The sequence below is a fragment of the Papilio xuthus genome, unplaced genomic scaffold (assembly GCF_000836235.2).
Source record: "Papilio xuthus unplaced genomic scaffold, Pxut_1.1 DF827777.1, whole genome shotgun sequence".
In the NCBI taxonomy this organism is placed as follows: domain Eukaryota; kingdom Metazoa; phylum Arthropoda; class Insecta; order Lepidoptera; family Papilionidae; genus Papilio; species Papilio xuthus.
Window position 1 is genome coordinate 6126037 of NW_013530872.1, and position 27404 is coordinate 6153440.

Consider the following 27404-nt stretch of genomic DNA (forward strand, 5'->3'; position numbering starts at 1 on the left):
TACTAGCTAAATTTAGAAAGCAGGTTTAGGTTAGTTGTGAAATATTTCCTGAAATGTGCGATCGGGGTCGAGAAATACATAATATTGTTGCACATTTAAGAGATTAATAATGTTGTTAAAGATGAAGCAACAACATTTCTCCTTGTTTTGTGTTTATTCTTCTGTTCAATATTAATAATTTATTACATATTTTATATTATGTTATCATCATCAACCTGCCCTTATCCCTACGGAGGGTCGGCACAGTATGTACTACTCCTCCATACATTTTACGTCACGTTAAGTTTAAGTAAATTTTTGTAGGTTTTGGATAAACTGTTTATTGTAGCTTCTAAGGCGTTAAAATCATTCTTTTCTACGAAATCCAATTAATATTAATGATAACAAATATTTGTCTTAAGCTTCGATATAAATTCGCGGAAATATTATGCACACATAAAATTAACGTGAGTTTATGTACTATGATTATTACATTCAGCTCGAATAAATTAAAAAAAAACATTACATTAATTTTTAGGTTTTGATTTTATATGAATAAAAAAATCTTAAATCTTTTTATGCAATATTTACATCGATAACCGTGAGTATCCGAATGCTGAAACACCTATTACGATAAAGTATTCTCTTTCCTTCCATTTTTGTTTGAGAACACAGTAAGGTAACAATTTATTTATGTATTTTACAAACTAATATATAAAATACTAAAATATTCACTTAGTGAGCGACAGATCGCGTTCGCGAAATAATACCAATCCCACTCACCCTAATGAAGGGCCCCCGATGGGCTTGAAACTTTGTTCCGCCACCGGACGAACATACCTAAGTGTTTATGTGTATATGTTTATGATAATGTCTCACGAAAGTTTGAATAATTTAATTTATGTATATGTTCTAAATGTTTTTGCGGCGGTCACGGTGAGGAATCACATATTGTAGATGAAAGAACGTTTAGAATGTCCATCGGCCACTCAGTGATTTGTTACGACATATTGATTATCTGTATGTAAGACATGACATACGGGTTATTAACATTATGGTTACATGGTAGAATTGTGATGTTAATGTCAAAAAATAACAAGGGTATTATACATATAAATCGTACTGGCCTAAGATGATCGTGGGATTTTTTTTCAGTTATGTTTAGTTTACATTTCTTCATTTCCTTAGGTCATGAAATTGTATAAGTATTAAAGTAAAAAAGATTCTCGTCCCGATGTCTACAAACATTACGACGTCTAGAAAAATATCTACTTTGTGACTTTATCAGAAATCATTTAAAATACCATAACTATCGAATCTATTTTTCTAACATTTTTTTAACTGCTTACATCTTTACTAAGCACGAGTTTTGCAACATTGAGTTAACACAGAATTGCACCATTTTGACTCTATCTCACGTTTAAATTAGTTGAACGTTAATAATTTCTAATTCGTTTATATCTAGGTAAATGTATGTACGTGTTATTATTTCTATTTTATTACACTTTATACAATAACTTTTTATGTGTATAATATTACGTCTTTTGCACAATTTGTGTTTTTTTTTATAAATTTTCATAACGAATGGAATATTCATGAAAATTTAAACGAATAATAATCATGGAATTATGACAACTTACTTTAAGAATAAACATTGTAAGTGATAATTAAAATGGAATATGATTAAAACATTAGACTGACAAGGATATCAGATCCGATGGGCATAAGTAAAACTAAACCACGACTGCTCATTAGCGCACACTGACAATATCAGAAGTTGTCGTTTCAAAGTTTCATCTAAAGATTTTTCGTACATAAACCAACTGAGCGGTCGTCGGAAATAAAATTAAGACAATGTTACAACGTTAATTACATCTTTTTATTGCTGACTCTGATCTACTTGAGGTTAAGTAATGAGTTAGAATTGCTCCTACATTGTTATTGTGTTTTGTGAATCAACACTATTACATAACTAGTTTGTACATATGTATTAACTGTACTGATATGTAGAAAGATAAGTTTGCTTAACTTTAATATGATTTTAAAATCAAATTATCAAGGCATAATAAACTAGCTGCAAGATAAACCTGCGTGAAGTCATAAATTCTGATATTCAAATTCAAAAAATGAGTAAAAAGTTTTTATGTGTTAACGAAACAAAAAAATGTTTTATATTCTACATTTTTAGTGCAAGAGTCCGGGATTTCATAAACAGCATATCAAAATATCATTAAAATCGGTCCACTGGTTTGGGATAGTAAAGAAGACAAAAACATGTAGATTTATTTTTACGTGCAAAGATGTCCGCGCATTATATTGTGTTATTTCTATGCGGAAATATATAAATATTTAAAACATAGTTATATTTTTTATAAACATTGTATTTATTTTATCAAATTAAATACTAATATTAGCGTTACGGGTGCGCCGTTTTTGCATTGCAACTATATGTAAATATATTGTCGAATATATAATCAATACATAATATTTAACTAATAGAACTAAAGTTCAACGTCTAGAAATAGCCGGTTTTGCTTTAGTGAATAAATAATTGAGGACACATACCGAAGCAGGTAGTGGTTTCTTAGCGGGAAAAACTTTATCGTAAAATTCCTGGCTGTTTGGAACATCTGTCTTGTTTTGCAATTGTCATGTCAATATTATAACACACGAAGAAAAGAGAAGCCTCCCTGGTGAACTACTGATAGATAATAATGAGGGAGTTTACTGAGAACCATGGTGCATTTAGCGACTAATTACAAAAGAATGTAAGCGTATGGTGATATTTATGGACAGTGTTCAACAATAAAGGCACAACCTTTAATGAACTCTCATAACTTTTTTTTTTGTAATTATATTCATGTGTTTAATATAAGATCAATTTAATTAATCATTATGAATTGACAAAGATTATAAGTGTTGGCAAGATGTAGTTATTGTGTGCGCTTCAAAGAACAGTATTGCGATAAGGTGTGACTAAAGAAGATTGATTGTATTCCTTGCAGATCTGTTGAGCCAACTGTTGATGTTACAAATACTTTCTAACCGGTAGCCTTATTTATAATAATATCTCGCACTTCAAAATTTCGTTTTGTTGTATTTAAGCTTCTTGCTATGATTATTTTTAAATGAAATTTAACAATGTTTTTAATTTTATAGTACAGTAACCAAAAAAATTCACTGTAATACGGCATTTTTATCTTCCCTTTTGTTTTCCTTTTCAAAACGGAAACTGCAACGCAGTGAATTTCTATGATAAAATTAACTTATAATATAACAATTTATAGTAATAGTCATGTACAGATTTAATCGGTGAGGCAATTAATTTGAAATACATTTTATAATACCAATAAATAATATTAAAACAACACGTTTGTATGTCTGTAAAAACATTAGGAAATTACATTTATTTGGTCGGTAAACTAAGGTATTACTTAAGCCTGATATACATATTCAGTTTTAACCCTTATTTCGATGGTGTCCAGTGTGACGAACAAGTAATTAAAAAAAAATTTACTGAACTAGATTAGAGAAAACTACGTATGACTTTACTAAAAAAAAGGGTTTTTTTGGTACAAAAAATTTCGTCGAATTAAGGGTTAACTGAAAAATCAAAAATTTAACTATTCGTAACTTACAAATTGAGTTTTGTAGATAACATAAGTAAATTATAATCATTATTTCACAGTTGTTCACTTTATTACAGTTACAAATATAAGTCGATAATGTAAATATTATATAAAGACACATTTAAAATAGTATAAAATATCAGGTTTTTGAAATTGTATGAAATAAATCATCGAATTCGTTTACTCAAATCGAAGGTTCAATACCATATAAAACGATTGGCATTGAAAATGTTTGATTTCCGGCGTCGTCCGACGTACCCGGCAGTTACACAATGTTTTTGCACTGTGAGGAAATAGCGTGTCAATAAATATAGCAACACTGTTAACAGACTTTAGCACTTGTTATGTTATTCCTTGCTCCTACTTCCAATTTCTTTTGGATACTATCTCATTTATATAATGACTAGTTGTCGCCCTCGACTCCTACCGCGCAGAATTTAAAAAAAAAAACGTAATTAGTGTTTTTCCAGACTAAGATCTACATCTCTGCCAAATTTCCGTGTATTCCATTTCGCTTTTCTGGACATAACTTCTAACAAACATCCATCCATCCAAACTTACGAATTTATAAGTAAGAAGTAAGATTTGAGTATTTCTTTTTAATTAATGTAAGCAAATTTTAATCTAAAAATATAATAGCGAGTTATTTGATAACTTAAACTTAAAAATAAGATTTTATTTCAGGTTATAAGCGCTTTAATAGATTATTCTCATGCTTATTAATTAAGTTATGATACTTGAAAAATAATCGTGCGAATAAAAAAGACACCATAAAGCGATATAGTTCAAAGGATCCGAAAGGTAATGCGGTGACATGACGTGATGCCTAAAACAATAATCAGAAGATTGAAAACTAGGGGGATGAATCACGCGGCACACAGAAATATTGTCTTTAACATATAAGAAGGAAATATCTGTTTTTATATTGTAAAGTGTTTTGCAAATAAAGGTCAATATTTAAATAGATCGTAAAATAAGTGTGTTAAATACTGCTTTTGTTTGTAACCTAGTTTTCCAAAACAACTATTCATTGGTTTTCTCAATTAGTTATACTTTTTGAAGGTTTCTCCAAATAATATACGGAGTTGTGTAGAACTTATTATCGCTTACCCTCTATTTTTTTAATATTTTTTCTTATGAGAACATTAAACTTTATATAGGCAGTTTTAGATGTATATGTCTTAAAAGTTAATTGCGTATTTTCCTATTTAATTCGGATTAAAAAATATATATGTCTCCACTCAGTCAGGCATCGTGACTAAAATTATTGTAAAATGAGTTTTATTACTTTGTTTTGTACATGCGATTAAGCTCTTTTTTGTTGTAATTAACACAATTCTTTGCCTACCTTGAACCAATAATATAATCTTGCACTTATATTAAAAATCAGGTTTTATAGCAATGACAAAATGTACTACTGTTAAGATTAGCATAGAATGTTTATAATGCTACCTACCTTTTAAATTTGATTCAATTAACTCCTAATATGGCACTGTTGTTAGCACAATACATCACAAACACTATTCTATACGTTTTTTTCACTTCAATATCGGACACTATGATTTAATCAAGTGATCGTTCGGGATTCATTGTTCGTTTGTCGATTTAGGATCAAGGATTGTAACAAGCGTGTTGTTTCGGCAAAGGCTTGGGGCGGACTGAGCGCTTTATTATTATATGGCGGGAAGGAGCTCGGTTGTCGATTCTCGGTTTATGCACGCTCAAGGTTCCTGCGGCCGCGACTCACGTAGCGCGGCTTATCTGGCGTTGCCTTTGTCGCTCACTGGCAACACTCGTTTGCCTCGTCTCAGGTACACAAATATAAACTTATTTTAATTGATTCTGATAAAACATTGATATTACCAAGAGTATCGAAATGGTATCCTTATAAAACGAGAGTCGTCCGAAAAGAAAATTCGCGAAATCAAAATATTTTTTCAGCGTATCATTGAGCAGGTAAACTCTATGTTATAATCGAATCTGATATATCTAGCAAACTCGGCGTTCCACTTTTTTTTATGTCTCGAGCGTTTTATTTCGCCTCGGTTCCGGATCGCTTACGTGATTATAGCTACAAGTTAGGGCGGTAATGCTTCTGCTATTTTTTAGAGGTTGTAAGTATGTATAATATGTAAGTGATCAGTGAAATAAATAGTGTAAGAAAAATTTATGATGACTAATGGAAAAACAAACGAAAGCCAATTTCATGTTTGAGGCCATGTCTAAGAATTCATAATGTAAGCCGCGTGAGGTCCGCGTGGGGTACTGCACGTACCAGGACTACATGCGAGCGCATGCGCACAACATTTTGTCGTGATGAAATTTTAAATCGTTTTAGAGAACATGATGAACAACATGAAGTTTGTGTTCTGTGAAATTATATCCGCATATTTTCTTCTATTTTAAAATATTATACTAAGGATACAGAACTTTTAAACACTTGAAATTATAAGATAGATAATCCTCAAAAAACTAAATAGTAGATCTCTTTTGCTCTTAAGATCCTAAGATTAAATGGGAATTAAAATTATGTCCTAATATGTTAAATGGTTACAAAAAAGTAAAATTAATTAAAGTAACACCAATCATCACGATTTGACGTGCACGGAGTAAAAAACGTAGCCGGATCTAAAGGTTGTAAGCAAAAAGCAAAATGATGATAACTTTGTATGTATAATATATAAGGTTGTCACATAGCTGCAGGTTTTCCTCGACAGCTTATGTGCAAGTATTGGGTTTTCTTTGAAATAATTTACATAATATGGTTCAGGTATAATTCTGTAATTAATAATCTTACTTCTTACTAATACTATAAATGCGAAAGTTTAGATGGATGGATGGATGTTTTTTCGAAAGTATTTCCAGATAGACTAAATAAACCTCGCTGAAATTTGGCATAGTTGTAGATCATAGTCCGAAAGAACACGTAGGCTACTACTACTCATATTTTTTTTACCCGCGCGAACCGAGTCACGGGCGGCGGCTAGTAAAACATATATATACTCGTAAGTTATGTTCTACGATTTCTACGTTTAACACTTATACTTGTTTATATGTGTTTTTAAGTTAAAAAATATATAAAAACTACTTAAGTGTATGTTAATAAAGTATTGTATATGTCGGAAGTTCCGCCACACACATAACATATTATCTCGATGACCTTTCTATTTAATGTTACTGCGTTCAGACTATGCCGAGTGTAAAATATTAATCTATAGTCACTTCCTTTAATCAGAAGGTCGTCGTGAGATTTTCAACTAATTGAGCGGTCGTGGATCGTGTAATTTTAGCACACGATTTGATATGTCGATTGGAATATTATTCAAGGCGCAACAATTTTTTTAACATTATTTTGGATTTTAATGCTAGCGATGAAGAACTGTTTGAAAAAAATTGAACCGAATTTAAAAAAAAATATATTTGTGCAGTTACAAAAACTTGAAATACAAATAATTAATATCAAGTGTGATATTTTCCGGTAAATGTGATAAATAAATACAAGCTGTATTCAGTTCATTTAATAAAAATAAGAGAATAAATAATCATTCTAGTGATAAGATATTATATTTATTCTGTCAGTTGTACAAGCCATTTAGGATATATGTAATTAATGTTTCCGGATTAAAATATCAAATAATCGAATATCTTAACTCATACCAAATAAAACAAAAATCGGTCAGGAAATATTCATTTAATCGCAACACATTGCTGACGCAATTGTTAAGATACATGTTCACTGACAATCGTCTGATAGTGATCAGTTAAAACAGCCGTGTCACTGCATGTATTGTTTAAAAGTAGGTGAATATTGAGATTGAAAAAATATACTGTAGTATACAAACTATAAGTACATGAATGTGCCAGGTCCATTTTGCACTTCCTTTTTTCCACTGGTTTTTTCCCGCAATCCCCTGACAAATGTGGGTCAAAGACGACCTTAATATAATTTTTACTTCTTAATGTTGCGGTTTTAGTATAATACTAATGCAATATTTATTGAGGAGAAGATGGATAAATCGTGTGAAATGTGGCTTGTTTAAGAAGGAAGACGACTGAAATGACTAATGGTATCGATATGGATGCCAAAAAAATAAAAGACGATCTCAGATAGAATAGTATAAATACAGAGTGTTAAGTAATTTCTTTAAAGTCATCTCTCACGCAGATAAAGTCGCAGTTATTTTTGCTTTCTGCTTCTACATCTTTACGAAATAGAGTTAATGCTGGGAAATGATTAAGTATTGACATTTAACGAATGAATGAGTAATGTCTCTTTTGGTAGAAGGAAAATAAATCTATGTACGTAATTAGTACATATTCATTTACTAACTTTAGAATAATTTTAGTATGACAAACTATTAGTTGGTGTCACGAAAATTGTTACTAATAAAACTTTCGAATACTATTAAATTTCTATCGTTTAGTTGCGATCTGATAATTATGTTGTAATAGCATGTTATAACAAATACTTTCATTCTCTCTTGAATCGTAAATAGAAATACGTAAAAAATCGTAAATAATAGCATGAGTATATTGTGTATTATAAACATTTAATAAGGAAGCAATATCCTAACCTACATTAAACATGACGTCTCGAGTGTAGAGGTTGGGATTAAACGTCCATCAATAACGTAAAAGAATACATTATGGTTAAAAGAAATTTTAACGCATCTCCGATATCATATTGATTGTCACTTGACATTTATTTTATCGCCATAAATCATGTACCAATTAATATGTACATATGTCAATCGAAACACATTTTTTATTTACATAATGGACTATACAATAAACACATAGTGATATGTTTTACGCAAGTTTTAAAATGTTTAGAATAGGTCGTCCCACCAACGCTAAAGTTTTGAAAGAATTACATTTAATCTAAAAAGCTTAATTATGTCGTAAAATTGTTGAAAATTGGTTCAGTTTACGATGAGATTAATATTTATAAGCAATTTAACAAGAATTCCAAACATCTAAAAACGTTAAACCTCTGCGTAATACTTAAAAGTTTAAAGTGATAAAAAGATAAACTACGACAGGCAACATTGCTTTGAAAATAAGTAACATCATTATAAACTTAACTATTACATGCGTGTAATAAAAACCGACTAAAGGTCATTCCGTACATTAAGAGGTTTAAATGAACTCAAACAAACTTAAAGCCATGACCTTAAACACACAGAAGCAGTAAATGTTACTTTAACTTACATGTTTTTTATTATAGATTGAAATGTTTTAAATCTTGACAGTTAATAAGTAAACGTTAGTATTATTTATCTTATTAATAATATAAATGAAAAAGTATAGATAAATGAGTGTATGGATGGATGATGTTAGAAGGAAGATGCCTCCAGAATGGTTCAATCGATGTCATTAAATTCGAAATAGTCTAAAAAAACTCATAAGCAATTAATTAAGTTATATTTCCCGCGGACGTAGTCGCGAGCGACAACTAGTATGTTATAACAATAATAAATAAGATAAAACATAAAGGGAAACCACAAGAACTTTGTTTTAAATATGTATAAAGTTAATAAAAAACCTATCATTTGCGACAGAAAACATAAATATCAATTATGTATTAGCAAGAGATGTTTAATATAACGAAGAAGAGCTAAGCTAGTAAGTAGATTTAAACTTAATTTACAAAAAAAAGTTCTATGTTATAAAACTTTAAATGCCTTTTTTTATTTAACACGCTACTCGTAGTTTTAACGCAAATCTGTTTACATTAAATATCTTTGTTTTTAAACGAAACTGTCAGATATGACAGTTGTAACAGATTTTTTTAATTACGTCGTTAACATTTATAGTTTTCATAATTAGTAATTTAAAAAAAGAAAACAGCAACAAACAAGTGGTATTTGGACTGTAAATTAATTGTGGTCATTCGTTCATATTCAGCGTTTCACTTCGGGTTTTTCCACAGGATGCGGAGATGTGGAGGGCGGGTGAGTAATTTAATACTTCATTGTTGTTACTTTGAATAAATCCTGGTTTATCATTTGGAAAATCCAGGTCTGATAAAGACATGTTATAGCTTTAATACTAGAGAGTGATGAGTAGTATATGAAGCAAAGTTTGTATTCATGATTTTTATCAATGTAACAGTATATTACAGTCACAATATTCTGCGAAATAGCTCTAAAATATCAAGATTAAAAAATCACGCTGTATTTTAAAAGTGTTGATTTGTTATCACGGTTGATTCAAAGAGATTTATCTTGAGTTTCTGATACCAAAATCTACGTTTAAAACATATTGTTATCCCTGTTTTGTTAAAGATAATGACTGGGATGACGATATGTTTTATACAGAGATTTTGATCTCGGAAACTAACGGTTACGTATGAGTATACGACAAACACGTACGACGCGAAGAAATTTAAAAACGAGTATTGACCTGAGGGTACGTGAACTATGCATTTCTTCTTTTATATTCTTATACAATAAAAAATCATCTTAGGAAACAATTTAAATCTTTCTTAAGCTTTACAAATTAAAATTCAGCATTATAAACTTTTTTCTTATACCCATAGATGACATGATAAATGTTTTAAATTATGCTTCAAATAATTGCTTCATTGAAATTAATTTAATATAGTGGTAAAGAAAATAATATTGTTACCTTTTAATCTACTACGTGCTTGTTCATGATTACATTTAAATGAAGTGTCAATTTAAAGACGTCGGTGGGTAAATTGTGATCGCTAGCTACTCGCTGAGTCACCGCTGCCGAGGCTGATTGTGAAATCTCTCAATACATTAACAACAATCAGTAGTCAACGAAGTATACTATGCGTATAAATTTACTCATGAAAAACTCATATTCTTACAGATGACGCTAGCTAATTCCAGACAAAAATGAAAATGCCCAAATTCATTGATATATTCGTATTTGTTACGTCTTAACATTTTTCACAACGAATTTATAGAATTGAACAGATTATGCCTTTAAAATGTGTCCTCGGGATCTGCTACAAACTATTTTATAAAAAAAAACTTGCATAATTTACGGAACGTGACAATTGCCTTTGTAACAAAAAGTTATTTGTACTGTCATCACCAAGATCAGCCTGTCAGTCCACTCTTAAGCATTGGGGGAGACTTCATCATCTGCTCACTATGCGTCCCCACTGACAGGCTCGGTGCCTACCTTATGTTACTAGCCCTTATCGGCCTATATGGCTTGGGGGATACCTATTTGTATAAAGTAAAAAATATTTTATACATTTTAACTAATACAATTCCCGTACGACTTCTTACAGACGCATGGATGACTAAATAATTTAGATACTTAACCTGTATTAAAGCATAAACTTGAACTTAATAGTCAAGTAACAAAATGTCTGTTGTATTTTTATGTAGACGATATTATTGTATAGTTATGTATACGTTATGTCGTGTGAAGGCAAGCAGTAAAGTGCGTTTAATTAAAAAAATTTTAACTTGTAAAAAACGATTAGCTGCAGGTTTAAAGCTTTTACATTTTAATTACTTTTTTACGCTCTAAATATTTTGTAAAGGTCTGTCTAATAAACAGTTTTTTTATTTAAATTAAAATTAGATTTATAAATAAGCTCAAGGTTTCACTTCTGATAAATATATTTAGGGAGCAAAGGAACTGAGTTTATTTAATAGAAGGCAAATAAAAAGCGTAAATATATCTACAGATTTTGTTCTTAAAATTACTAATAAGTGTACTGTAGACATAAATATTTGTGTGTAAAATAATGTTAACGCTTCGGATAAACATAGCTTTAGAATGACTAGAATTTTATGGTAGAGATTCATGTCATAATCTTGGTGTATGGTTTAAATCTATACCTTTTTTACAGTCATGGAATTTAAAAGCATCAGTGGTTAAGGTCGTTTGTAATGCTGTCTATGTACAAGTATATGTATTTATGAATTCACCTTGCGGATAGAATTAAAGTTTATATTACCTTTATAACATGAAATGCTTATGAAATTGTTAAATAATTATAGGGCAGCTCGAAGGCTGTTACGTTCTAATGATGTCATGAAGGAACAGGAATTTTGCGTTAAAAATATAATTACATTTAAATTAAATTATTTATACAAATAAAATTTTTATTTTAGAAAATTTATTGTAATTAAAATTCATTGATTTATTTTGTAAAATAATTTATATAATAGTTCATTTAATGATTTAAAAAAATGTTATATTTAAACGAAAAATTATACCCGTGGAATTTAACTTCGAATTTCACGGGAATAATTTTTAAATTATTAAGTAGAAAATATATTTTTTCTTGTCACTCAATATTTATTGCCTGCTTACGGTATAGCGGTGTGTATTGTATAATATTTTTTATATTGTAGATTCCCAAATTAACAATAGAACTCGACAGCATTTATTGTAAAACAAGAATATTTTTGAAGACAATGAATGTAAACTTACATTGAAGTTGTAGTAAGATAAGAATAGTGTGCGTTATATACCTAAAAGGTAAAGATTTTTAGAAATAATATATTTAAAAAAAAAAGACAAAACAAAAATAAATATCAAAGAAGAGACTATTCAAGGTTATCATACAATCCTTTTTGTATCATGAAACATATCAGAATTTAAATAACCAGTTGTTGTTTTCACGCCGGCTTGAAGTCGAAAACAACTGGAACTTGACCCGATTTTATTACAATCATATTAATTACTTTTATATGTAAAAAAGTTACTTTCCATTACAATGTCACATGACTCGATTACACCTTTGTAAAATACTGCGATATATTTATAACGAGTATCTACTGCAGAATGTGTTTACTGTATTATAATTTAGTTGTCGCCTGCGACTCCGTCAGCACGGAATTAAAAAAAATCTTCACTAGTAGTATGTGTTCCTCCACACTATGTTCTACATCTTTTTTTTATATCATAAGGTGGCAAACGAGCGAGTGGCCACCTGAACACATCAACATCTATGTCAAAACTCAGCGAGGTTCATAAAGCTGTTCTAGTTATATCTTCTAACAAACATCCATCCATCCAAACATTTGCATTTATAATAATAATAAGAATTAGTGAGATTGTAAGCATTAATCGTTGTCTTATACAATTGAAGCCACACACACACACAATTCTAATGTACGTACTAGCAATCATGGGTTCAAATTATACAGGGTTATTTTAGTCATATTATTTACGCTTTTAGGTTTGTATGTTTTTGGTGCTTATGAGGGAGTGAATTAAATAAAACAAAGAAATAAAAAACTTTATGTGTATAAAATAATTTACTTGTAAACATGTCAAGTTTTTATTATCTTAAAGGGACCATGGTCGACGACTGTAGGTACGAGTACTTTGGAATGTCTAATGGCAATCATTTCCCTTTAGTACATATATGTAATGAATACGAACAATGTCGTCGAGCGGAACAGGTAAGTGGTCCTAGCGTTTGCCTTGAGGCAGTCTGTACCAGCGACCTCACGCCGGCCTCATATCATCGTAATGGACAGGAAAACTAGACGCTTCCGTGCACCTGGCTATTTAGACGTACTGCTAACGACCAAGTTAATTACATATTGTAACAATTACATAGTTTACTCCTTTGAGGTTTAAATAAGGATTTATATCATCTTCCATCCATGACTGGGCATAAAAGGCATGTCGTCATTATAAACTTGACGTAATAGTTGAATATTCCCACGTGAAATCTATGTATTCGTCTTTTAATATAATTTCATATTTTCCGGTCCAAACTAGATTATAAATTCCAAATGAGCAAATTTTAACAAACTTTCATTTAAGGAATTTGATCTATATCAGCAGTATCGAGGATATTTTAATTGAATTTAAAAAGATTCCAAGTGTTGCGTTCAAACTATATGATATATATCATGTTTTGTACTCGCATAGTAACGTGTGAAAACACCTTACATTTTTGGTTTGTTAACGAAGTGATGTTGGTATCGATGTGTGATCCGTCACCGCTGTGTCGGTCACGATATATGACGTCATCACAACACGACTTACAACTTAACGTTGTGGAATTTTTAATATTTTTTTGTACTTGTGCTTACCGTGTTTTCCAAACTAGATTGTAAATACATTTTACCAACTATTTATTTATGCACCAAATGTCGGCAGGGACTCCATCCGGTATTAAAAAAATAATTAAATACAATTTTTATATTATTGGTCATTAATGAATTTCACTGTAATTTGCCGAACACTGCAGGAACAGACTATAGTATATAGTTACTTACTATTTGTTTAAACAGAAGTGTCTTTCTAAATATTCGAGTACTCACAGATTTCCTAAACATTCGTTATAATAATGGTAACCGCAAATAAACTCGCAACAGTGTCAAATCGTATTAAGATTAGGTAAGATAATATTGTGGACAAAGCGACGACATGCTAAGGTTTAGTCATGCGTCTAACCAAAGAAAGTGCAAGTAACAATCGCATGTGCGAAGGCGAAGTTGCGTAACGACAAGTTTCTCCCTGTTTACGTTCCGCCGAAATTTGGAAACCGATGTCTCGACGATTTACCGAATCCGGCAGCTGAGTTTAAGAACAATGTCTGATTATTATGTCATTTTGGATATGTTTATTATAACTACTTTAGACCTTTTATTTGTTGTATGTATAGCGTCGTAATTTACCAACAGAAATCAACAACTTAACGGCTTGTTTTACTTATTTTTTTTTAAATAATAATTATTTTAAGCAGTGCCAGCACATACGTCTTGTCGTAGATAATATGAATAATCATACTTATTGCCAATATTATAAATGCGAATGTTTAGATGGACGGATGGATGCTTGTTAGGTAACTTCAGCACGGCTCATGGATCTCTCTGAATTTGGTATAGATAGAACATAGCCTGGAAGAACACCTAGGCTATTAAGATATTTTTTAATTCTGCGCATGCGGAGTTGCTAGCGACAGCTAGTACTTTCATAAAAATGCCAAAGTTTGTATGTCTGTGTGTCTAATTAAAATTACTTCCGCCAGTGACCTCCACCCCAAAAACTTGTGTGTCAATGACTGCCTCAGAGGCACTGACATTCGAATGATAAATTCAACATGTACGTAATCTTTATACTTTATCTCTTATTTCAAATGTGAAAAATTTTAGGGACATTGTTCGTAGACAATTGTGTAATAGGAATTATGTGACCGGCCTTTTGATTGTGCAACAAAAAATACTGAAATATCCAATTTTTCATTGATGTAGCCATTAGGGCTTCCTTAAGAGGATTTTTTCTGCGGAGGCGTAGGAATTTGAAAATAAACTGATAGTTGGTCTCTAGATAACGGATTCGAAGACGTTCGTTTACCTAATTTTGTGAGAAAAAATTAAAGAAAGTAGAATTGTTCAGCTATAAAAAATATTACCTTTTTATTAACATCTAAGTATTTCCGAAGTAATTGATTGTAATAATTAGAAAGCGGAAAGCGTTGACTATTAATAGCAAATGGTGCGTTTCACAAAAAATTATCGGTATTTATTGTATGGTGAATCGTCAATTAATAGTTTGTGTTAGGCAACAATTGCAAACTGGCGTGTAATCTCGCAGAGTTATGTTCGCAACAATGTGTCATATTGTTGTGAGCCCGCATTAACACGTTGACACAGCTTTCTTTTAAAATATCCTCGCTTGTGTAATTTGGCACGAGTACCTACATTTACAATCAATGACTATAAATCATTCCATATATTTCCTTTCATAACACTTTTATAGCAGCTAGATGATATTGTTGGCTGTCTTAGTTTTGGCCTAACGAGCAATTGATCTTAAACAGTACAGCACTTTTATAGTACAACTACAACTGTAAAGGTTTCTTTGCATACGTTGTTGTAAAGTAGGTCACAAGTTCAAGAAAGTAGAATTGTAGTTCTAGACCCAATATAATTGAATGTTTCTTACATGAGAACAGTACAAGTGGGTGGGCATTAAGGTGATGTAGATCCAAGGAACGCGGTCGGGGTCGCACCAGAACGCCTCAAGACGTCTGTGTAGATTATAACATTATGCCATTGTCATTGTACATTGTACATATTAAATCGCTTTATCACAAAGATCTTGAAGCTCTTTTCAACCTCCCACTAACGACGATCTCTCATTTTGTCTCTTTCTTAATCATTTATCACATAATTATGTGACTGGTTAAGTTATTCTTTAATTATAAGAGATTAGAGAGACATTAGATTAAATTGATTATTCACAGCATGTATATTTTTTACAGCATGACTATTATTATTAAATTATTGAAAATCCAAAAAATAGATGTTCCTTGAATATTTCTTGAAAACAACAATCATACAAAATATTATGTTTATATAAAAACAAGATTATTCTAGAAACATTATCAATATCTGGCATTGAAAATATATATTATAACATGTTTCCATACACCTTGACATTAGTATACACTAAATATTTAGCAGTCTTTTTGATCTTTGCGTGTCATAGACAATAAAATGCTTAGTTTTTAACCGAATTCAAAACGGAGGAGTTTGTCAATTCATTATGTGTTTGACGAGCAAAGGACACAAATATAAAGACAAAGGGCATTAGGACACAGTCAAATAGAAAGTCAACTTTCTTTCAATATCGGATGCAAAGGTATGAGATTACAAAGGGCGCGGTGATTTATAACAGTTTATAATGTGTCATAACGTACTTATCGTATATGTCATTTCTTAATTGGACTTTCCAATACTTGACATTATAAAATATCAATGACCTTACGTTTTTAGCGCGCTTTTACCAAACGCCTGAAGCTGTAGTTGTTTTATGATTGTCATTAATTTAGTATTTTCACCACATTAAGAATTTGTCAATCTTCAATTCAAACGAAACAATCATTATGACATCGCTTCATTTGATTACTTCTAAAATTTGATACAGATAAATTAGTTGCAGTCTCTCTCAGTTACTCTTAATAAATGAGTTTAATAAAATTATGCGTTATTAAGGTTTTATTCGTATTTGAAATTGAAACAAAAATTTCGTTTAAGGTGTAGTTTATTTAAGTGGGTATACTAGTACTAAATATTTGACTACTCGAGAATTAAAATGTTTTGTGTACATTCTTATTATGCACATATATGTAATATTATTCGTTATATTTAAAGTTACCAGATCTGGTGTTAGTATAAACCGGAAATGCAAGTAATAACTGGACACAATTATTATCGTAAGAACCGGAACATTGTAACAAGAAACGGAAACGCTAACTGGAACATGAACGTGTAATATTTCGATTGTACAACTATTAATATAATACATTTATTAAAACATAAGAAATGTGAACTATATCCTTCCAGCTTATTTTTGATAGCAAAAAAAAACTGACGATCTGTCATAAACCTAGAGGAAGAATAATTTCATGATTAAAAAATTGTGCTTAAGGTTTGCTTAAGTAAACATGCAACATAAGATCAGGGTAACCGTGAAAAAATGGTATAACACGTATAAGTTTGGTATTTCTATTTACACTTTCTCTGCCTACATTGCTAAAGTTTACGTCATAACGTGCCATCGTAACACAATGCTGTTACGGCGAAATGGTCATCAATAAGTAGTACAATAGGCTCACAACGACCCTATTAGTCATAACTTTTATATTTGTAGGTTAATCTTTTTTACGTCATTCACTTATGGAATGTACCATATAAGTAATTGATTATTGATATTCACTTTTTATACAATTTTTTTCGGCGGAAGTAAAATCGTTACGTTAGTATTTGACCTTGTTTATATTTTAAAAGATAATAAATTTGATAAACTTTACGCACAAACAATATATTTCACACTTACTGAAATTCGTTGTATATTGTTTAACATCATAGCATCAGCTCACTATACGTCCCCACCGAGGGGCTCGTAGCCTACACTAAGTTACGGGTGATTAGGCCATAGTCAACCACACTGGCCGAGTTCGGGTTGGTTGACTTCACACATATCTTTTAATTTCTTCTCAGATATGTGCAGGTTGTATGTTGTTTTCCTTCACAGTAAGATTCGGATAAATGTGTATATGTTAATCGGAAATCGAAAAACACATTGGTACATGGCGGGATTCGAACCCAAGACCTGCAGATTGCAAGTCAAGTGCTTGAACACTAAGCCACCGACGCTCTAATGATATTAGAAACTTATCTCGAAATAATATTAGAAACTTGTAAAACAAAATAAGACACCTTTTCGTACAACACGAACAAAGTTTATCCGTTTAGGAAGGATTGCTTGAATCTACTGTAAACAACGCATCTACTCCCATGTCTATTATGACGATATTTTTTACAACACCCGTTTATTCGTTTCCGTTCATTGTAGCGATTACATTCGCCGCTATTCATAAAATTCTATGCAGTTTTTTTTTATAATGTTTCATAAAAACACAATCAATCGAAGGCGAAATATTTGGGAGTAACAAACTATTTTGATTTATCTCCCCTTAATCTTTGTGTAAGTAAATCTGTTAAAAATATTCGTTACTGTAGGTAGATTACGTTCCCTAATAACGACCTTGATGGTTGCTACAATTAAAGTTATGAAAAAAATACGAAATAAATGCTTACCGGATTTCCGTGGTTATCTTGTACTTTTCTCTTTTCATTTCCACGCGTTAGAGCGAACGATTTTCACTGTTCATTTCACAACGCACATTCATAGTTTTTTTACGTAATTAAAAACTTCTTCACAAATCACTCTTTAAACCACTGCCTTTCTTCACGCTCCGATAATTGTCTGAAAAAATATTAATTATATTATTAAGTGTTAATTAAGAAAGTCTGAAGTGCAAGCGCAACCAATTCTAAAATGACTAGTCTTTGCTATATTTGAGGTGAATGTTAAAATAATTTCAAATGTAAATAAATGCAAATGCATACGGAAACAATGACGCAATTAAAAAGTCTTTAACACCTCTTCTAATGTAGACTCCTACATTGTTTGTTACTTCATGCAAGTAACATGAAGTGGGAAAACCATTTAAATAATGGCAAGGTTTAGTTGATTGTCGTCTTACGCACAAGGACATTTGTAAGTACAATTAGATTGTAAGGAATTTTAAATATTACTATTGTGACGGCACTCCAAAATATATGAGATTTTGTATAAAATCTTCGTCGAAAAACTGTTTTATGTATTGTTAGGAAGGCAATCCGACACTATGCCGGTGTATCGGCGTAACACTAGTCTTATTAAAAATGTCAACATTTATCTCTTCTGACTAATCAATCTGACACTTGACTTGGTAACGAAAGCGCGGCATTCGCGCCAAAGGATTCTAACTAATAATCTCTAAAAGTATTTAGTCTTTTACTTTGCACTTAATATTTTGAAATCAAAATTGCAGTAAGAAAGGACTCGATCGTATAATTTTAGATACAATTAGAATAGAATGGTATATGATTTAAACATCGGTCCATTGTACCAAGGACGCCGTTATCCTTCACAATTGCTCCACAATTTTGAAAGCTTAAAAGCTATCTAATTACAAATCTAGTTATAGTTGATTGTAAAGGTGCGTTCACATCTAAGATACGGTTACTAGATTTGTAAGTGCTACATCTATATGATTGTTATGTTCCATTGTACATGAATAAATCTTTGTTTTTTTAATATCCTTGTATATGGATATTCGCAGTGGAAACTTATTTTAATGATTTTGTAGTTGCATTATCTGAGTTATATGTTTGTTCTTATCTGTAAATAGACTATTTTCAAATCTTTTTTTGAAAATATATATTTTTTAATTTTAGAATCATAGGTCTAGTCCACACTATAATTTATGGCTTGTACTTGATGGGTATACTCTATGAATGTTTAAATAAAGTTCACAATCCGTCGCATACGGTTTTAATGTGAAGGGGCTCTAATCGTACGGGCCTGGGCCTGTTCATGCCAGACTTGATTTAAGCATGTCGTAATAAAACGCTTTCCGTAACTAAAACCGATAAGTAGCTTAATAACTTGATAACCTAATAGATAAGTACCATTGTTGTATATTATTAGCAATGTTGAAAGTGTCTGTAAAAGTAAAAATATTAGTGACATTGTTTTATTGTTTTTTTAATTGAAATAGTTTGAATTTTAATTGTTTATTTATTTTAACATCAATTGGCATTTTTAGCGGAATTATTTATGATCAGCCAAAGGCGGTTAGTGTTGGACGCTTATACATTAGGCGATTTTGCCAAGAGTACATGATCTAAAAAATTACACATATTATTACGACTTTTTACTTCTATTAACTAATTTATTATTTTACAAATCTCGTTAGTAGAAAATTATGCGGTTCGAAAAAGATTTAATAAAGTAAACTCTAGGATTTATTCATTTGCTGTGATATCAAGGTTATGTATGGCTTTCGACATAAGTCGTGGAATATTCTAGAAGCATTAAACTAAGATATTCGTACGTCGCGTCGGCTGTAGTCGTGAGATGTTGTGACTTGCAGTTGCCAAGACATCGGTACGTGTATTCAATACGAAGGAATCTGTAGCTCTTTACAATTCGAACGCCACGCGAATGTAATGATATTGCAAATTTCTCAATACGATAAAGCTTGGACTGGAAAGTGTTTACGGGCTTTCAATGTATTACTCGCTTCACTTGTCTTATTTTTTCTTAATTACGTAATTTATGAACTTATTCATGCTTGAAAATATGTATCTGGTAGCCTATAATTCTAATTTCTAAGTTAAACGATGACAAAATTTACAGCCAATTAGGAAAAAATAGCTCCAGAAAAATCCTAGTTTGTTTGTTGTAGAATTTTTATCTAAATTGTGAACATTATCCCCGAGATAGCCGAAGTCAAGTACTTTCACCAAAATTCCGACTGTAGTCTAAAGGTTCTACCTCCCGACATTTATCTTTGCGGTACTTATTATGAAAAGCTTCATATTAACCATTTGGTGCTCTCAATAAACACTTGAAACACAAAAGGCACTACATCTGATCATACAGTCACTTAAAGTAACGATTGGTTGCAAAGTAGACCTCCTAAAGACTGTATGATCGGATTAACTTGTTATTTGTATGAAAATTTAAATATCAAAGAGGTAGTAAATTATACAGATAATAGTTTGTGTACATGAGTTGTGTGTTCAATTGCACAATGACCTTCATGTTAAGCTCGCGGGAGTAGAGGCGCCGGCGGCAGCACAACGCAATCTATACCACTTGCAATTACTTTTAATGCTAATGGATGTTCGATGATTGTTGACATGCGATCTATTGTTATGAGATTTATTTTTAATTATGATATTGTTAAAATAATAAATACTTTTGTTGTCTTGCTACTTCTTTTATATAAAATTATCGTGTCACAATGTTAGTTACCTCCTCCTCCGAAATTCTATATGTACATTCAGTAGGTTTGAGAATCGACTACTATTTATTTTTTAATGCTACGTGGACGAAGTCGCGGCGACAGCTAGTGTTATTATAAAATTATCTGTAATTACTATCATGTATTCGCGAAATTGTTCATGCGTGGTTATTAAGATGTGTAAACTTACGAACAATTTATCTTCTAAGTCATGTTATTGCATAAAATGGATACTAATACTGAAGTTTAATAATATAATAGTTGTTACACCGATCGAGGCGAAACATAAGTTACAGCAGCGCCGTTGAATTTATTTTTCTTACCAGATTATTGTAGTATAAAATGGTTACATAATATATTTGCTCAACACTACTTAGTGTAAACAAAAATATAAAGCTTAATTTGTTCTTGATTAACTTAACTTACACATATTTGTCCCTTCTTGAAATAAGTCGCATTAAATGTATTCAGAGATGTTTGCATACACAAGGTTAATTAAACACTTCTTAAAGTATTACCATAAATTTATGGTATTTCTTTTGAAATTTTCATAATTGCGAAACAAGTATTACTGATTATTTTTCAAGTGTCAACTCACAAAGCTAACGGTACGAAGGACGACAAAGTTAACACATAAAAAGTAAATATAAGGAAAATTATAACGCAAACGAGAGGCGACGTCTGGTAACTACGTAGTACATAGCTTGCGCAACAGACAAACATCAATCAGAGACGGCCTTGCCCGAAATTTAACAACATCCAACATTACTAACGTAAGTCCACATTAACCATGATATTGTCGAATAAAGAAAACAATACAGTCAAATGGTTACCCTTTGACTTGACTGTACTTTGCATATTTACGTAAATAAACGTATAAAAAGCTAGCTCTCCTAAGTAACTATTGCAACATGATATACTTCATCTCACATTTACGATTAATAATAAAAACGATTTTTGGGTGAATTTTAGTGAGACGTTTATGTGTATTTACAAAGTTGAGATCTTAGTTTGGAATAAACTTCATACTGTTCTAAACTCGTGTAAGAGAGTGAGCATTACAGTCATTCCCGTTTGTTGCCTTAAATTTACCTTAATTTTTAATGATTACATGTTCTCAAACTACACCTCTACCATTGAGATATATAATAACTTTTCATATTAACTAGCCAATGGCTTCATTTTGGTCCTCTCTCCCTACCCATACATTTTTATAAGGATAAGAAAGGTAAAGGAAGTGTATTTGATGGAGGACGCGACGCATAGTAATGGAAAATATACTCGTTCTGTGCGTCTCCTCCTCCGTTGATTAAAGGCAGGCAAAGCATCTGCAATTGCGGATATCTGTGGGCAGCGGTCGCTTTACTATTTTGGCGAATTACGTGGCCGTTGTTTCGTTTGCCTCTTTGTAATATAGAAAATATAAAATAAACTTATAAGAATATATTATAGTAAGGTAAAAGGTTATCTGTTATTTGTTTCATAGTCGAGATTTACAGTACGTGAGAAGAAATACACATTGTGTTATAAGGCTTGTGATGTGGGTTAGAACATGTTGCACTAGCGCGCTTGCCTTCACTAATTTAATCATAAACAATAGAGCGAATAAAATTAATTAAGATTTGCAATCGAGACAACCGACTCCGTGTACAGATCCATTAATTTGATTGTAATGAAACCTTCTTTGTTTATTTATTGGTTTCTTTATCCAGCCAGTTATATTGTTTGTGAATGTGGTAATGTTATTGTGTCGATTAAAAACTAAGCTACAAGTAATTTCAGGTCGTTTTTAAGCTTCCAAGTTTTGTTACAATATTACTTGTATGTTCATAAATTTACACAGAATCATTCATTTATTTTACTTGATTTTATTAATGAGGTTTGCATTTAAGAAATGACTATGAAGTTCTTGTAGGTTTAATCTTCATCTCTATTAAACATATTGGATTACTTATTTCAAAGTAATTTTAGGAGGGAGAAAGTGAGAGCGCGATTAATGTAAGATTAACGATAAGTATAGCAAGTGGACATTTTATGCAAATGTCAAGAACGCAGGCACAGCTGTGCGATGTCGAAATACACGCTACGGAATCAGTCTACTATTAGAACAATGTTTCCGAATCTATTGCTAAATGGTGGCAATTCGAAGGGTTTGTGTAAGGAAAACTATTAGCTAAACATTTACAAGGATTTCCACATTTTATACTCACAATATACCGATGACAAATTTGTTTCTAGTGGGTTGTACTACGAATACTTGAAACTTCTTTAGGAAAATATTCTCGACTTTACCTTTTACGCTTACTCAGCTGACAAAGTACCTATAACTATGTATCGATTAAAAACTACGTATCATGATTATATGTGAGTCAAATTCAATCCAAAGAGACCAAAAATACAATTTGGGAGATAGTGAAGAAGATAGATAAATAACATTTTTACTTGTTTTGGTTTCATTTGGAATTTTAAAATTAATTAAATCAAAATAAGAAAGCATTAATTTATAAAGTTTTTCTTACTACATAAAAATACAAAGATAAACCACGGATAACGCATAACAAAGTAAATGTTCTATGTGAAATGGTATAAATGAGTTTAAATCAGAATTTTAATAAGCGATAAATTAAAAGTTTTCGAACTATTTGCATAAGATCAACCCGTGAGTTATTTGCTGAGATTAGTCTTGCGAATCGATCGGCATATTAGTGACGGTTGCAAATCATCTATTTTGTAACTCTCAGTATTGCCGTAATGTGTGAACTATCGGCCGGTCGACACAATGCCGAATAATAAGTCACTTATTAGCGGCTTTGTGTCACGCGTTATATAACATACTGTAGCTAGCAATATAACTATTACATGCTAATTTATATCATGCTTTATATATGGTGTTCAAATTATTATGATCTATTGGAACGATGTGCATGTGATTTAACAGTACAGATTTTTTACGTTAATGGTTATATAAGTTTATTCCATATTTTATTATTAATAAAATCAATTTTTGCATATCATATCATAGTCATAGAGTAGACATAGTTCAAAGATTAAAAGGTGCTTAGCGTGTAGCGCGCTAAGATTTCTATAATTCAATTGATCACAGTACAGTCAACAAGTGGTATTTAATCTCACCTGGTGGCACTCTGACATTTATGGTAGTATATTACTAAGCATTTATTAATCGTATATTGTCATATAAAGTTCATATTTAAATAGTCATAAACATAATAATACATAGAAATGTTTTCATTAAGTACTTTGCCGTCGGTTAGAAATGTATGAAGTTTTCAAGTTACGTAGCATGATGTCATATTTGCCGACAGCATTGACAAGTTAAATGTTACGTATGTATTGGAACAAGTGGGTGGCTAATAAGAGCTTTTTAAATGTTAAGAATTACACTAAGTAATTTTGTTACGGCCCTATAAAAGACATCAACGCGTTTTAAGTTATGTTAATATTAAGTTCTACGAATCGCATGGAAATTCCTAGTTTATTTCGATTGTATATAGACGCTGAAGCAAATATTATTTAACATATATGTATTATGAATACATTATATCTTATGGTAAACTAGCAATAACAGCAAACATCAAAGCCTTTTAAAAATTTCGATAGCGACAATTAAATTTATTTTATTCACCTGCAGCGATTATAATGAAGCCCTTGACTTAGGTAGGGCTAACAGTCACAACACAACACAATCACAAGGAAACGTTTAGTGAGGGAATGCGGAGGTCGCCGGCAGAGAGCGCAGCGGTCGCGCGAGCACTGCAAACTAACCTCGTTCCTTGCAACGCACTCTGAACCTCCGCGGAACGAAAGCGCGCGAGAAAGGGACGACTAATCATTTCTTTCTTTCACTCTTTACGTTTCGCCAGCTTTCTTGATGATTAGCTGCGAGTTTAGATTTTTTATTTACATTTTATAATACATGATTGTAATTGCTTATCTAGACAAAGTTTTTTACATTCATTTCAAAGTAGCGCATTTACAAGGTAACTGATAAATAAATAATTTAAACACATGAACACCAGTTGTTTTTTAAAATGCAAAAATTGTTTTTTGTTCTCGTTGTATTGAAATGTGTTTAAATAAAATTTAAATTTGTTTTGAAATCGAAAAAAATTACACAATAGTTCTGTTTATATAACTGTATTAACACTGTCATAGTTCAAATTTATTTTAATAGTTTAACTTTGTAATGTTTGTTATTAATTTGATATAATCAGCTTAAGTCTATTAAATAAATTTCTCTGTAAGCATAAGTAAGTAAGCGTGTAATGTTATTCAGGAAGTGCAAAGGATGCACCGAGGCAAACAGCATGGAACATTGCAATGCGACGCGTGTCGCTTTCTTTTATTAAATAACATAGTAACCGAGTGTATATATTGTACCGCCTTCAAGAAGAACCTCATCAAAAGACAACATTCAATTGAGAAATGCGATAGTTGGTAAAATTGGAATTTCTACAAAAAAAGATAGTAAAGCAAGTAATTACGAAACTCCGTTTCTTGCACAAGGAATGGAACAAAGTAACAAAATTTATTTGGTGTTAGATATCACCTGAAACTTTGTCAGCGTGGTATAAGAAGCCTATGTGTACTTCCGAGATCCATACAGCCGTTCTCGAGATATCTTCATTCGCATTTATATTATTAGTAAGATTTAGGAGTAATAAAAGTCAGATGGAAAACGTTGACCAAATGTTTAATTTCAGTATTCTGTGAAAGCAAAAGCCTACGCCTATTACGTGGATAGAATGAAGCAAAATTATTAGAAAAAATTTCGCGGTCAGCTATTTTAAGAGTCGCAATTGTTCCCATTCTCACCGAATTGCGCAGCGTCGTCGGGCGGCCATACATCGACATCGAATACAATAACATCTGAATGTTAGCGACTGGAGACGAAGCATTGAGGAAGTCGACGTCACAATTCGTATAGTTTTATGTTATTCGCTCCACAATTTCTAAATTGATTGACACTTATGCAATCATTTTATTCTAACGCAGTTTTGCGCACGATTTGCATTCGATTGAAGATTTAATGATTCTTTAATTACATTGTGGTAACATATTGTATAATATTAATTATTATATTTATAGTAAAAAAATCGCAACGTTACATAACTTTTACGTCAGTGTTATATTTCAATGTATACTGAGTAGAAGAAATGAATAAATCATTGAGGGAATCTAAGGTCTTCTTTTAAGAACATGGTCTATCAATATCCAGGTCTAAAGGTTTGGTTATAAACCCATAAAGAATGTAAGTTATTTTCCTCATTAACCGTACCGTTATCATAGTTTATGATATAAGTTAAATATAGGATTCAAGACTACAACCTTTTAGAACATAATCGAAGTTTAACTTCATTATTTAAAAGTAAAATGTATTTATTTGTTAAAATTGGATTGTGGAGGGGATGAAGTCATAAATTTATCTTAACTTCTCAGTCACTGAGTTATCACGATTTAGACGAAATACTTCTACTATTACTAAATAATTTATATAACATGAAATATACAGAGCGTTAAATTTTATGATGCGTCACTGATCGTTGATGATTTAAACGATGGTTAAACCCCTGTGATATGTAAATGATGAACTCTTAGTTGTACTCATGTTAATTATTTAATCTACAAGTAAGATATAAAGATAGAAAGTAGGCATTTTATATGTGGAAATTATATGAATAAAATTTTATTATACGTTAAAAATTCTATCAGAATTTAAGTACAGATTTAGTTTATTATAGGTATGTTAACTACGTTACTTACTAATAAAATAAACTGTTTAGATGAATTAATGGATGGTACGACTCTACGAATCTTTATGAAATCTGACAAAGATGTGAAACATAGTCTGGAAGAACACACAACATGTTAAGTTTTTTTTAAATTCTGTGCGGAAGGAGTCGTGGGCGACGTCTAGTGAATATATTATAGTTTAAAACAAGTAATGAATCAATTATTATATTGAACTAGAAACCTTCATTGAAATCTAGAACGGCTTGCCATTCTCTTATAATACATCTATATGTATGATAGCTTTTAAATGCTAAACTAATCTTATTTTTAATGTCACTAGGTAGCCTCAAAATGCCTAATAATTAAACGTCAAAAAACAATTACTTTTTTTAAACTAGTTAATATTCTCATCTCATTCTACATGTGTCGTAAGTATGTTTGTATGTAGACATCTTGTATCTGTACATCTGAATTGGATCGTTAAGAATTAATGCCTTGTAAAGTTGCGGTGTAATACTCGACTATAGTTTCATAACTTTAAGTTGATTTTATAAAGTTGTTTTGTAATTTTACGCAAATGAAATTGTAAATATTGGCAATTCATTTACAGATAGGTCGAAAATGTAATACTTAAAATTATTGCATACAACAACAGTCTCACTCCATCGTAACCCAGGAGAGTAAGTAAAGACTACGGAGTTCCATTTGACGCTTCCGGACTC

The 27404-nt window shown here is 31.2% G+C and overlaps 1 protein-coding gene across 2 annotated transcripts in view; it reads right to left on the bottom strand.

Moving 5' to 3' along the window:
* Window positions 1-24687, bottom strand: part of mol (dual oxidase maturation factor 1 mol) — a 37258-nt gene extending 12571 nt beyond the window's left edge. Inside the window, exons 1-2 of one of the 2 annotated variants that reach the window (XM_013309484.1) lie at window positions 24575-24687; window positions 18173-18341 (exon numbers count right to left, since the gene is read on the bottom strand). The gene's annotated coding sequence lies outside the window, so the exon portion shown is untranslated. Of the gene's footprint in view, window positions 1-5064; window positions 5407-18172; window positions 18342-24574 lie in introns of those variants that run through there. The other variant, XM_013309483.1, reaches the window with a different exon arrangement.
* Window positions 24688-27404: the final 2717 nt, after the last annotated feature.